The sequence below is a fragment of the Cyanistes caeruleus genome, chromosome 1 (assembly GCF_971803275.1).
Source record: "Cyanistes caeruleus chromosome 1, bCyaCae1.hap1.1, whole genome shotgun sequence".
NCBI lineage: Eukaryota > Metazoa > Chordata > Aves > Passeriformes > Paridae > Cyanistes > Cyanistes caeruleus.
This window is the reverse complement of record NC_141701.1, coordinates 70774858-70787422: the sequence shown is the minus strand read 5'-3', so window position 1 is coordinate 70787422 and position 12565 is coordinate 70774858.

Genomic DNA, 12565 nt, shown 5'->3' with positions numbered 1-12565 from the left:
CCCAGACAGAGCTGCTGCTTCTTCTCCTTCTCCCCTCTTTGTTGGTGGCCCCGCACCCCCTGTCCTGCCGGGACATGTGGCAGTGCCAGGCACCGCCGCGGAGCTGCTGATACACCTCAGCCACCGGCCCGGGATCTCAGCTCATCCCTGCTGTTCCAGCTGAGTGTTCCTCAGAGCCCTGCAGGAGCACCGGGACTGACTGCCCGAGGGGTTTGTGAAACAAAGCCTCTCCTCCATCCCTTCCCGTCTCAGCCGAGAAAGCTGTCATGGGGTCCCTGGTTCTGTTTTCTTGCTAATGCTGTAGTTATTGTTGTTTGTTTGCCTGGTTATACAAGTAAAGAACTGTTATTCATATCCCCAGATCTCTGCCTAAAGGCCCCTTGATTTTAAAATTATAATAATTCAGAGGGAAGGGGTCTGCATTCTTTCATCCTAAGGGAGGCTCCTGCCCTCCCTAGCAGACACCTGTCTTCTAGAACCAAGACAGTTGGATATTGATACTAGATCATATCCATATTTTGGTAAATCAAATTCTTTTGAAATGGGTCTGGGGTCCTTTTAATGAAATCTTCCTCTTCCTTGGGCTTGAACTTTTCAACTGTGTCCCGTTGGCAACTCTCTTGGTCATCTTGGACACAGTCCAGATCTCTTGTTTGCAGGTGCAGACACGGTTCCTTCCTTTCCACAATAGTCCATCTTTCTTGTCTCCTTCTACAAACACAACTTAAGACAGGTAAATGATATATGGTCCTATTTTTAATAAGCTTAAAAACAAGTGGAATGATACATATATCCTTGGTCTGTTAATTACATCTTGGCAGTCATTGACTATGCATTGCTTCTACAAGCAGGAGGTGTATAGCCTAACCACACGTAGTAATCATTAACTGCCTACATTGCTCTTACCTTGGATTCTTTTGTATTTCTTTTACTTTGAATTTCCTTAAGTTACTGTTATTACAGTTAAATTCTTAATTTCCTAATTTTCTTAACTCAGAACTCTGACATCAAGAGAATGGCTGCACATAGGTTGTGCCCCTCTCATCCTGGAATTCCAACAGGAAGACAGACTGCAACCACAAGACACCCAAAATGAGGAAATCACAGAAAATGGGCTGCTACCTTGCCTAATATTTTTGGAGGCTGTTGTAAGTGAATTGCTGTGGCAAAAGATTATACTTCAGTAACTGTGGACTCCTGAGGGGTACAAAATAATTGCCCCAAAACAGCTACCAGCAAAGGGATTTTCAGAATTTTCAGAAAGGATTCAGCAGCTGGCACATCTCATTCTTCATGTTAAGCAGAAGTGATCCATCCTATAGTACCAGTGTACATGTTTATATGAGTAAAACTGAGGAAAGAATGATAGGATGGGTGGAGAGTAAGTTTTGTTTAAAAGTAATATCACCTTTCCTTCTCATAGGGTTTTGTATTGATTTTCATTACTTTAATTTGAAAGGGTTGCAGTCCTTGTTTTTCTTAATATATCACTGTCATATTGGGTATTCAGCAGCTTCTAGGCAAGTGTTCTAAAACTTGATCTATAGTTGTCATAAATCTCTGATTCAATAATTAATGATTATTCCATACAAAGTAGGACAGGTTGGGATATGGAGGGCTTCTCATCTCAGACTTCCTGGTATCAAGAATGTTCCACCCTTTTATTTGTGGGAGTACTGTCTGACAAATTAAAGGAAGGTGAATATACGCATGCAAGGATTGAGCAGTGGTAAACCAGGTCTACTTACTCTAGTCTTACTGCAAAAGCCTAAAAGTGATCTCTGGCCCTTCCCTCATTCACTCACATTTATCACATCCTGTGAAGTTTGGTGCAGAGAAAGACTCCTGCTATCAGCAGGATACTTGTTGGTTGCTTGCAGTTCAAATTAGCTTGTGAGGTGCCACTTGAGAAACTGCAATGTAGTTTCATGGAGAGAGTGCTCAAAAAGACCTTTAGATCCTGATTTCTACAGAGGCAGAGAAACACCATCTCTGCAGCATTATCTCTGATGTCAGCCTCAGGCCTCTTCTATGAAAGAGATGACAATACTGCTTTCTCTCCTCACTGTGTTCTCTTTCCTCCTTAGCTTCTATCTGTGTACTAGGTGAGACCATCCTCTCCAGGACTTCAAAGAATGTAAATTCTTAGCATATAAACATTGACACTTCTAGGCAGATTTTTTAGGGTTTAAGCATCAAGCAAAATGGAACTTTTGGGAATCTAAAATTTGAATCTAGGCACCAAGAGGGATAACTGGACAACACTTGAATGTGTAACTCTTTGCCTTCCTAGAATTATTAATACCACTTCTTCCTTCCTGAATTTTGACCTTCTTAGAAGGTCATCTGGTTATTCCCAGACTACTTCCGCTTTTGAAATAAAGAGAAGCTAATGTGATATATATGTTCATACTTAACATAAATGCAATGCTACTAATCCTGTAAACCAGAGTACAGGTGGAAATGGTTTGATTTCCTCCTTCTAATGAAATAAGTAATTCTTACTTTACTTGAACACAAAGAGGCTTAAACAGCAGCTGTAGCTCCAATGGTCACCTATTTAATTACACTCTCACTATGTAAGTCAGCATGCAAAGGGGACATCTTAGGCTGTAGCAATCACTGAATCACAGTAACTTATTCTACTAATAAATATTTATAACTTTATGAATCCCTAGCTCACCTTTGTGACACTCACCAGTTTTGTTGTGTTATAAATACAAGGTATAATACTGGCTTTTTGCAAGTATTAAGATGAGTGCTATATATATCATGTATCAAATAGCTTTGCTGTAATAGTCAATATAGTATGTTTGAACTGTCTGCTTAGTTAGGATAACCTCCAATGAACAGATGATGGGGACCCTACTGATTATCAACACTCACTGTCTGTGGAGAGTGATGTGAATTCATGTTGTAAATATTGGCTTTTCACAATTATTCTGATAAATGTTATATGCTACATGCTTTTCCTATATTCTTTTCTCTCTTGGCAAGTTATAGGCTTAGATAGGAATTCTGAATGGTAAGGATATGTTTCATCTGGACAAGGCAAGATAACTCCAACAGGCAGGACAATGGGAGGACCAAGCTGTTTCCAACAGAAGGACAGTGGAAAACAGGCTATTACCAGCAGCAGGAAATGGAGAGAAAACTGTTATCAAAAAGCCGGTACCAGGATGTTGGCAGGGGGGAAAGATATGAAGCCCATCTGCCCTCAAAGGAAGGATGAGGGGCCCAGACTGTTACCAACACTGACCATTTGCAGAAGAAAGGAAACCAGACTCAAAATAATATTGGTCAGCAAGAATAATGATGACCAGCAGAAATAATGCTAACCAGCAGAAAAAAACCCCATATAGAGCATGTTCTAAGAAGGCAGAACTAGGGAGGGGACACGCTTTGAATATGCATTAAACCCTCACAGCAGGAGGGGATAAAAAGAGTGTTCCAGGTGTTATAAATGCAAAGGCAATTTCGGGTTAAATAAAAGAGAAATTTATTATCAAACAATAATAAATTTGAACAGCGAGAAAAACCACGATAAAATGAGCAGCGCAGCGCTGGGTGGACAGGGTCTATACACAAGGTATAGGTGTTCCCAAATCCACACCTGAGAGTCCCTTGGCCTGGGTTTTTATAGGAAGTTTATGTCCCGAGGCCAAATTCCAAGCAGGCACCCTTCGCTAAGAGGTTCTTGATTGTTCGAAGAATAGATTTCCTGGCACTGGAGAATAGGGTCAATAGACGCTGGGCAGAGGCTCCTCATATGTAAAGAGGTCCAGGATGTCTTTTTGGTATCATTTTGGTCCGGGCCATTAGGGTGGAGTGGTGGGACCCATCCTGGAGCCGATGGCTTATCTCGGCTGGCTCCTCTTCCTTTGTCTAGTTTTTCCATTTCTCCAATACAGGTGGGCAGGGCGGAGGTGCTCAGGTCCAGAGATATCTCGTCCGGGCCCGTTCCTTTGTTCGTTCAATGGCCCGTGTCCTGCCCATTCTTCCTGGGCTGATGTGCCTGCTTGTGATCGTTATCTGGGTGTTTGGCTGCAATCTGTTGCCTCTCGGAGGAGAATCACGACCAGATCCGGAGAAGGACCTTTTCCCCATTACATGTTGTATTTTATGCCATTGCAATTATACATATATTTTATTTATATCCTTTACGAATTTTTATTCATAGATTAATTTATTACAGTCCCCCGCCTAATAATTCATCACATTAAAAATTCGTATTTTATTCAATCGTTACTGGAGGAGGAATATTTGCATTCCTCTTAATCTATTTCATTTTCTTCCCAGTCTGTTAGCGAATCCCTATTATTTTCTTGAGGCAACATGTGTTTATTTTCAAACTCTTCCAAGGCCCTAATTGCATTTTTATTTTCCTTCTCCTCTTCTAACTTCATCAGTTTAGAAAGAGGGGCTGTTCTCCCTTGCGCTTTTTCCGGGTCTATTGGGAGGGTGGCAATTTGCATTCCTTGTACTACAGAATGTATCAATCTGATTAAACAAGGAATTAAACATGACAGAAAAATGATTCTGGCAACCGAACATCCTATAAAGAACACTAGCTTCTTCCACCAAGCCCCCTGTCCAAATATTTGATCCCACCAGGAGGCTTGTAAAATTGAATTCCATTTTTGGACTGGCACATGTGCCACCTTTTTTATTTCAGCCGCTAGTCCCTTTATAGTTTCTCCGTAATCATCTATTTCCATGCAACACTCGGATTCATTGTATCTTCCACACACTCCTCCCTCCTCGGCTAGCAAATAATCGAGAGCTAATCTATTTTGATATACAAAGGCTCTCATCTGCGAATGTTGTTTTGCTAGGAGTCCTAGGGCTTCTGAAGTGTGATTCGAGACTACTTCTACTACAGCCTGCAACCTAATAAGCCGATTGAGGAGATAAATGGGAGTTTGGTAACCCCAGCTGCCGTCATTTGCCCATGTGGCGGGCCCATAATATTGAATGATCCTCTCGGCAGGCCACTCCTCCTCTTTCCACTTATGATTGCCTCCTGCCATTGGTAGTTCTCGCTTTAATTCCCTCTTTTGTCGTGCTAACGTTTCAAAGAGGGGAGCACCTAAAGACTTACTTTCGTCTTTAGGTAACATGAAGAAAAAGGGCCGAATTATCCCAAGTGTGCAGGATCCTTTCCATTTCTTTGGTAATTCACTGTATGCCTTTTTTCCGCATATCCAGTAAATCCCGTCCGGTGCCTCCCAACCTTGGTTTGATTTTGCCGGATCTTCCCAATGTTCCCTCAGGCCTTTAAATGCATGGAAGGGATTGGCCCCAGGATTTTTATTCCAACAGAGTCCAATTATGTCCACCCATTCACAGTTATTTTCCCGAGAGTGGCTCCAATAACCCTCGGGTGGTTCTGGTTGCCAGACCTTTGTTTTGCTATCTGAATTTACCGTGAGAGTGTTCACACATGGGGTGTACCCTACTAAATCGGTAAATTCTTTTCCTTCCCAGCTAATGCAGAAAGTTCCAATTATTCTTTTCTCAATTACCCATCCCTCAGGTCTCCGTGTCGTTTTGGATAATTTTAGTCCTGTCCATTTTAACAATTGTTCCGGGGTTAATCCTTCTCCCTTCCATGGCCATCTTTCGGCCGATTTCAAGCCACCACATATCCAACAGTTAGATAGACCTAATTCGGTGGCAATTTCCTGCATTAGGTCTATAAATAGGTTTTGGTTGGGGCTGGGCAATCCCCAGCTATTATATTGCTTTTCCAATTGTTCATATTGCTCACTGAGAGAATTTAGCCTCTCTTGTTCTAACCTCTTTTTTTTTATTTTCCATTTCTCGTCTTTTTAGCTCCAGGGTTAGTTGTTTTATTTTACTTTCAGGATCTAACCCTTCCTCATCTCTGGAAAAACAGAATACTTGGTCGAACTGTAAACATACTCGATCGTCATTACTTTTCAACAAATCTAATATTATAGGTTCATTACTGAAGGAAGTGTTCGTTTCGTGTTTCAAATTTCTCCCTTCCCAATACATTTTTCCCCCAATCGTACACGGTTTTAAGTTTGCTTTATTGTAGCAAAGAGGGTTGACTTGGAAATAAGCTATGAAAGTTGATTGCCTCTTCCCCCCAATCCAGACAGTTTTGTTACACTGTCCGCAGACCGAAATTGGAGGGACTCCCCCTACCTCCCTTTTGTTTCGGAGGTGGGTCGTTTGAATCCTTTGTTCTCCCGAGGTCCGAAATTGCTTTTCCATAGTACTTGCCCCTGGGTTGGAGCACCAAACCTTCCCCCTTAATTTACACAAATTAAACTGGGTATCATTCGATCAGCATACCCCTGCGTGCAGTTCCGGAGGACAGTCGATCAATCGCTCGGTTTCTGTGGCAGTCCGGCACTGCTCACACTTCCCTGGGGGACTCACCCCCGGAGGTGCCTCGGGACTCATTCCCTCGGCCAAGCACATGGCTAGGTTCAGGATCATCAGGATTCCCCACCATTGCATCCCTCTGCCATGCCCTTCGCCCGTATAGGAACATACGGCGGGGATAACCATCTTCTCGGCAGCAGGGACTGTCTTCAGGGGCCCTTGAAGTCCTGATGGCATACCTTCTCTTAAAGGTAGCCCACCGAGATCCTTTGATCGTGTCGATCCTACACGGTACTTTTATTGTTCTGCGGCACTCAATCACTAGAGGTTCTGCTTTGCAGTCGAGTTTACCTCTCAATCCCTTTTGGAAAAACAGGAACCACTCAGGAGAGTCTAGTTCCAACAAGCCCGCCCGGGTAGCAAGTATTAGGAAACGATTGGTCTGATCTAATTCTTTTTCTAAACACTTGGTACACAAACCCCTAGGTTTGTACCCTCCTAAGCAATGAGCCACACAAATTTGCTTACAATAAGTGCACTTAAAACGTATAAATGGAAAACAATAACAATCAAAATTTGTACAACTTATCTGCCCTTCGCTTGTCATTTGTGGTGACGCCGAAACTTGATTTTCAATTCTCCCAGAGGGGTAGTGACCTTCCACTCAGAGGAATTGTAATCCGAGACTTTTTTTGTCCGAGAAGAGTGTGTCCAGCCCTTCTCAGCGGTTCGAATTGCGGTATCTGTGGTCAGGAGGACGAGAAAAGGACCTTCCCAATGAGGATTGAGGGGAAGCTCCTTCCACACCTTGATTAATACTTTATCTCCCGGTCGAATCTGGTGGATTGGAAATCCCAACGTTGTGCTTTGGGGAATCAATCCTCTTTTTCTCAGTTCCTGTAAATTTTTATTAATAGAAATAAGATACGGTTGAATTTGCACATCCTCTACTTGAGGATGGGCTACCGGCATTCCATGCTTATATGGCATTCCATATAGCATTTCAAAGGGGGACAAGCCTGTTCCAGAATGTGGCATGGTTCTGATATTCAACAATGCCAGGGGAAGACATTTGATCCAAGACATTTTGGTTTCAATCATCAGTTAGGATAGCTGTGATTTTAATGTCTGATTCATTCTTTCCACTTGCCCCGAACTCTGAGGATGCCAGGGGGTGTGATATTGCCACCTTATTCCTAATGCTTCTGATAATTGTTTAATGATTTTTGAAGTAAAATGAGTGCCTTGATCTGAATCAATATGGTCCACTATCCCATATCTGGGAATTATTTCTTCTAATAGAATTTTAGACACCGTTTGGGCCGTAGCCTTTGCTCTGGGAAAAGCTTCTACCCAATGTGTCAATTTATCTACTATTACCAGCAAAAATTTATTTCTACCAATTTTTGGTAGTTCTGTGAAATCTACTTGGATTCTTTCAAACGGCCGGTATGAGAGCGGCCGACTTCCCCAAGTTGATTGTTTAAAATTTGACCGATTTACCTTCTGGCATATCACACACCCCTGTACCTCTTGTTTGGTGAGCTCGAAGATTCCTTTGCACCCAAAGAACTTTAAAAATTGCTCAGCCAATGCCCTGGTTCCCCAGTGTGTCTGTTCGTGTAACCTTCTTAGTATTCCCTTGGCTATTCCCTTTGGGACTAATTCCCTCCCGTCTGGTAACCACCATTTACCTTTCTCGAGGTAGCCTCCTACCCTTTTGAATTCTTCCAGCTCCTTTTCCGAAGGGAGCATGGAAACCTCTGGTGGTTCCTTTGGGACTATCTCGGGAATACTTACCATTAACAAAGCCGCTCGTTTCGCTTCTTTGTCTGCCAAATTGTTCCCCCTTGTGTGGAATTGCCACCCAGTTTGGTGTCCTTTCACGTGAACAACCGACATCTCTTGTGGCTCTCTGACTGCTTCCAAGATTTGCCTAATTATTTCTCTGTGTATTAACCCTTTGGTTATAAAACCTTTGGTGTTAATCAAACCCCTTTCTTCCCATATTTTCCCAAAAGTATGCACCACTCCAAATGCATACCTTGAATCAGTGTAAATGGTCCCCCTTTTTCCTTTCAAGCCCTGAAGAGCTCTTAGGAGAGCATACAGCTCACAAGCCTGTGCAGACCAACTTGCCTTTAGGGGGCCTGATTCTATAGTTTGCCCTGTCGTGCCATTTATGATGGCATACCCTGATCTTCGCTTTCCTTCAACAACCTTTGAGGAGCCATCAATGAACCATTTCTCTCCTCCTTCCAATTCCTGATCCTCCAAGTCCGGCCTAACCTTGGTTTGCAGTTCTACTGTCTCAATGCAATTATGAAGTAGTTTTCCTGTTGGTTCCCCAAACAAAAACTGTGCGGGGTTCTGTGCAGTAGTTGTTTTTAGTTCCAGACCTGGTGAACTGATTAACATGGCCTCATATTTCAGAAGCCTTGAATCAGTTAACCATTTCTCTGCTTTCTGCTGTAAGATATTCCTTACATCATGTGGGGTGAAAACTATCAAGGGAGCTCCAAAAGTTACCTTTTTTGCTTCCCCAACCAACAGAGCTGCTGCCGCAATTGCTTGCAGGCAAGTAGGCCAGCCTCGACTAACTGGATCTAGGATTTTTGACAAAAATCCTATGGGCTTTTTCCTTTCTGCCCATTCCTGGGTCAGAATTCCTTGTGCTGTTTGTCCACTCACGTCCACAAACAGCTGGAACTCTTTATTAGTGTCTGGCAAAGTTAGTACTGGGGTAGTTATGAGAGCATTCTTTAATTCTTGAAACTTAACTTCATCCTGCACCGTCCATTTCAATCTATCGGTGTTTAACCTTTCATACAGAAATTTTACCTTTTCACTAAAGCCTTCAATCCACTGTCTGCAATATCCCAGGAGCCCAAAAAATTGTCTAATCTGTCTTTTTGTTTTTGGGGCAGGGAGTGCAAGAATCTCCGCCACTCTCTCAGGGTCCAATTTCTTTTTCCCTTGAGATATCCAATGACCAAGATATTTTACTTCGGGCTCTGTGAATTGCAGTTTGGATTTTGATACCTTCAACCCCTTCTGTCCCAAGAAATTCAATAAAGAAATCGTGCTCTTTTTCACCTTTTCTTCCGTTGTCCCGGCAATTAACAAATCATCTACATATTGTAGTAATTTTGTCCCCTCCTCTGGAATGAATTGGGTGAGTAGTTGTTCCAGAGCCTGTCCGAACAGATTCGGGGATTCCACAAACCCCTGCGGGAGGACCGTCCACCTCAGCTGTTGCTTTCGGTTTGTGTCCGGGTCCTCCAACTGAAAGGCGAAGAAATTTCTACTCCTTTCCTCCAGAGGACAGGTCCAGAAGGCGTCTTTTAAATCAATTACACTATACCATACATCCTCAGGTGAGAGTCTGTTTAGCAAAGTATAAGGATTCGCCACCACCGGGAACCTGGTTCAGGTCCTAGCATTTACTGCTCTAAGATCCTGAACCAGTCGGAAGCTCCCATCCGCTTTCTTTACTGACAGGATGGGGGTGTTATGTTGGGACATACAGGGTTTGAGAGTACTTCCTCTGAGAAGGTCATCAATTACTATTTTCAGACCCCTTCTCCCTTCTATCGGGACGGGGTATTGTTTGACTCTTATCGGATCTTGAGGATTCTCTATTTCAATTTTAATGGGGGTAATATTCAGCTTTCCCACCTCCCCTTTTGAGTGCCACACTCTGGGGTCGATTTCCCTTTCATCTTTTGGGGTTAACTTGAATATCTTTATTACCAATTCAGAGTTTCTTACAGCAATATTTATACCCAATGCAATAATCATATCTCTTCCTAATAAATTATAATCAGCCTCCTCTACTAGTAACAAGCTCCCCAAGCATACCTTATTTTGTGATTCAATTTCTACATCTTTTATTACAGAGACTTTGAAGGGATCTCCCTTAGCACCAATTATGAAAACTTTTTCCTTACTTGCCACACACCCCTTTGGTAATTTTTGCAGGGTGCTTCTTTCAGCTCCCGTATCAACCAGGAAGTTTATTTCCTGGCGGTGGGGACCCACTTTCAACTTTATCAAGGGCTCTTTTGCTGTTTCTGTCCCCATTTGAAAGAGCCCAAGACATCCCTAATCTTCTTGAAATACCCTTTCATCTTTTAATTTTTGCCGACAGTCCCTCTGGATGTGTTTTACCTTTTTACAGTAGTAACACTCCGGAAGATCCTTCCGGGGAGCGGGACCCCTTTTGCTTTTTCGGTACCGTTTTAAACTTACCGCGTATCTGATCTTGCTTTTGTACTTCTTTTACTGCGGCCACCAATACTTTGGCCTGGTGTTTTTGCTTTTCATCCTCTCTCCTCATGTAAATCTTTTGAGCTTCTCTCAAAAGCTCTTGGAGACTTTTCTCCTGCCACCCATCTATCTTTTCCAATTTCCGTCTGATATCTTCCCATGACTTTGCCACAAATTGAGTTTTAAGCAGAACTTCCCCCACCAGAGAGCTAGGGTCAGTCCCAGAGTAAATCTGCAAACTTAACCGCAATCTCTCTAACCATTCGGTGGGTGTCTCTTCCTTTCCCTGGCATTCCCTAAATACCTTACTAATATTCTGCCCTCGGGGGACTGCCTCCCTTATTCCTTGTACGATTATATTTCTCAGATCAATCATGCTTCTCCTACCTTCCTCCGTCTGGGCGTTCCAACTCGGGCTCACGCTGGGCCACTTTTGATCGCCTGGTGTCCCCTGTGGGTTACGCCGTTCCCAGTCTCTGATACCTGCCTGTTTAATCATTTCTCTTTCTTCTTGACTAAACAGTGATCTCAGGATGGCCATGAGATCTTCGTGTGTATATATGCTACTTCCCAAAAATTCATCTAACCTCTCAGCCACCCCAAACGGATCATCCAACAACCGCCCCATTTCTTTTTTAAACGCCTGTACATCCCCTGAATTAAGGGGAACATTTACAAATCCGATAACTCCTGGGGCTGTTGGTACCTCTCTGAGAGGGAACATATGGTATCCATTCCCAATCTCTCCCCACTCTTCACCCCCTGTTTTTACTTTTAACCGGGTTCTACTCACAGGCGCGGAACTGGGGTTCGTGTGGGTTCTGTCTTTTGTTTGCGGGAATTCCGCCGCTACGTGATTACCAGGAGGGACCCTCTCATTTAGATGTGAGGGCCCCGGCTGTGACAGCCAGTCTGGTAACTGTGGGTAACGTGTTCCCCAGCCTTGTGTCTGCAGTGACTCCAAGGAGATTGCAGCAGCTTGGGTTTCCACAGGCGGGGGCAACGGGCGCGTTGCCGGTACTACTGCCGGTGCAGACTCCCCTGTTCGAGATGTGTGTACCTCGGTGGGTTGCTCTGCGGAGCCTGCGGGTGCCGATGGCACCACTTGGTCCGCTGCAGGGGGCCCTGCCGGTCCGTGGTACGGAGGGGGCAAATGATCAAGGGGTTCCCAGTTTTCGACCCTTGATCCATGCTTTTGTTTTACCGGGAATAGCCCTACTCTGGCAGTTAACCAGAGCCTGGCATATTCCTTCTCCTCGGGATCCGAGGGAACTTTGCTCTCTATATGAGAGAGCAACTCGTTACATGTCCATCTTTCAAATGTGCCCAACACAGGCCAAATGAGGTGGTTTCTTAGTTCTTGTCCTCCCCAGATCTCAGAACAATACTGGATCATTTTTGCCTTTGATCTCTTTTTCCTTTCAGGGCAATTTTCCCAGTACTTCAACATCCACCCCAAGGGACTTTCCGGTGGGATGTCCAGCGGTCCCTTCACTTGCTCGGAGGGACCCTTTCCATTATCCTTCTTCAGTATTTTACTTTTCTTTTGTCCCATTATTGAAAAAAAATTTTCTTACCTTTCCTGCGTTGTGTTCCTTCTATTCCTTTTTTGCCAGAAAAATCAAAGTTTTTGCCAATACTCACCACTCAGTTAGCTGTACTGGGGACTCTTGTATTCCGCACTCGATTTTTCCTGCTGGACCTCTACCTAGGTCCATTGACTGAAAGGGTTTACTAATTCCCGAGCTCGACAGGACGTCCTCTTCCCCTTTCAGCCTCCTGTGATCGGTCCCCCAGGACCTCCTTCGTCCCAGGTTTTGACAATCGTGTAAAGAGAGAACTTTCTCACACCGAATCGCTTCCTTCGCGGTCGGCCAATTCCCTCGCGGGAGGATGGAACCGCGACCTTGAAGTCCGCACTTGCTTTGTGATCAGATCA